Source organism: Solea solea, unplaced genomic scaffold (genome assembly GCF_958295425.1).
Source record: "Solea solea unplaced genomic scaffold, fSolSol10.1 scaffold_132, whole genome shotgun sequence".
Lineage (NCBI taxonomy): Eukaryota > Metazoa > Chordata > Actinopteri > Pleuronectiformes > Soleidae > Solea > Solea solea.
This window is the reverse complement of record NW_026704030.1, coordinates 1-2500: the sequence shown is the minus strand read 5'-3', so window position 1 is coordinate 2500 and position 2500 is coordinate 1.

The window sequence follows — 2500 nt, the reverse complement described above, 5'->3', positions numbered from 1 at the left end:
AGTCGATTTCAACGGTCCGTATCTCGGTCATTTATCCACCTTTTCGGGTGGAACCGACGGTGTCGCGTTGCCCCGGTCCCCGCCGAGGGCCGTGGGGCGTGGGATCCTGAGATTTCCCCGTGCTTCCTGTGGTTTTCGGCCGTGGAAAAACCCTAGGCGCGCCGGTTCTCGGGACCGGGCCGAGCGCCGACCTCTGTCCGAGCGCGAGCGCCTATTTTCGGATACGCCGAGTCGATTTCAACGGTCCGTATCTCGGTCATTTATCCACCTTTTCGGGTGGAACCGACGGTGTCGCGTTGCCCCGGTCCCCGCCGAGGGCCGTGGGGCGTCGGGTCCTGAGTTTTCCCCGTGCTTCCTATGGTTTTCGGCCCTCGAAAAACCCAATTCGCCCCGGTTCGAAAAAGCGGCACTTAGAAGAAATTTCGAAAAAGTGCGCTCACTTGGAAGCCGTGTTCCTATGTATGTGCCGGGAGTGTCGCACACAACCCACACAAACTCGACCAAACATGCTCTCTGGCCCATGTTGCGCAGCATCCCGGTAAACTCGGCCAAACATGCTCTCTGGCCCATGTTGCGCAGCATCCCGGTAAACTCGAACCAAACATGCTCTCTGGCCCATGTTGCGCAGCATCCCGGTAAACCTCCGCCGCGGTTCTCGGGACCGGGGCCGAGCGCGAGCGCCTATTTTCGGGTAAATTGTGACGACTTTTGACGGGCCGTATCTCGGTCATTTCTCCACCTTTTCGGGTGGAACCAACGGTGTCGCGTTGCCCCGGTCCCCGCCGAGGGCCCTGGGACGTCGGGTCCCGAATTTTCCCCGTGCTTCCTATGGTTTTCGGCCGTGGGAAAACCCTATTCGCCCCGGTTCTCGGGACCCCGGCCGAGCGCCGACCTCTGCCCGAGCGCGAGCGCCTATTTTCGGGGTAAATTGTGACGACTTCCACGGGTCATATCTCGGTCATTTCTCCACCTTTTCGCATGGAACCAGCGGCGTTCCACTCCTCTGGCCCCTGCGCAGAGCCCTGCGTTGTGACATTTTGATAAAAGCATCACCCTGGGTGGCCCTGGGAGGCGTACCTATTTTTTTGGCATAAAGAGGGGCGATTTAAAACGGGCCGTATCTCCGTCACTCCTGCACCTTTTCGCATGGGATGAACGGCGTTCCACTCCTCTGGACCCTGTGCAGAGCCCTGCCTTGTAACATTTTGATAAAATCACGTTTAGCCATTCTCCCGTCGGTGGCCCTGGGAGGCGTACCTATTTTTTTGGCTTAAAGAGGGGCGATTTACAACGGGCCGTATTTCGGTCACTCCTGCACCTTTTCGCATGGGATGAACGGCGTTCCACTCCTCTGGACCCTGTGCAGAGCCCTGCCTTGTAACATTTTGATAAAATCACGTTTTTAGCCATTCTCCCGTCGGTGGCCCTGGGAGGCGTACCTATTTTTTTGGCTTAAAGAGGGGCGATTTACAACGGGCCGTATTTCGGTCACTCCTGCACCTTTTCGCATGGGATGAACGGCGTTCCACTCCTCTGGACCCTGTGCAGAGCCCTGCCTTGTAACATTTTGATAAAATCACGTTTTTAGCCATTCTCCCGTCGGTGGCTCCTCTGGCTCTCTGCTCCCCCAGCCTGGGCTCCTCACCTTGGGCCACAGCCCCCTGCTCACAGAGCCCCCTGCTCCTCTGGCTCTCTGCTCCCCCAGCCTGGGCTCCTCACCTTGGGCCACAGCCCCCTGCTCCTCTGGCTCTCTGCTCCCCCAGCCTGGGCTCCTCACCTTGGGCCACAGCCCCCTGCTCCTCTGGCTCTCTGCTCCCCCAGCCTGGGCTCCTCACCTTGGGCCACAGCCCCCTGCTCACAGAGCCCCCTGCTCCTCTGGCTCTCTGCTCCCCCAGCCTGGGCTCCTCACCTTGGGCCACAGCCCCCTGCTCCTCTGGCTCTCTGCTCCCCCAGCCTGGGCTCCTCACCTTGGGCCACAGCCCCCTGCTCCTCTGGCTCTCTGCTCCCCCAGCCTGGGCTCCTCACCTTGGGCCACAGCCCCCTGCTTCTCTGGCTCTCTGCTGCTCCCACAGCCTGAGCTCCTCACCTTGGGCCACAGCCCCCTGCTCCTCTGGCTCTCTGCTCCCCCAGCCTGGGCTCCTCACCTTGGGCCACAGCCCCCTGCTCCTCTGGCTCTCTGCTCCCCCAGCCTGGGCTCCTCACCTTGGGCCACAGCCCCCTGCTCCTCTGGCTCTCTGCTCCCCCAGCCTGAGCTCCTCACCTTGGGCCACAGCCCCCTGCTCCTCCGGCTCTCTGCTCCCCCAGCCTGAGCTCCTCACCCCGGGCCCCTGTCACAGGGCTCCGGGACCCAGCACTTTTGCCAAAACACACATTAAATGCACAATTAAGCCCACGTTAGTGGGCTTATGGCTGCAGTTGCTTGACCCTTCCGCCCAGCTTTAAAATCTTCCGTGCCCCTGGTCACCAAAGCGGCCTTCTGCCCCTGGTCACCAAAGCGGCC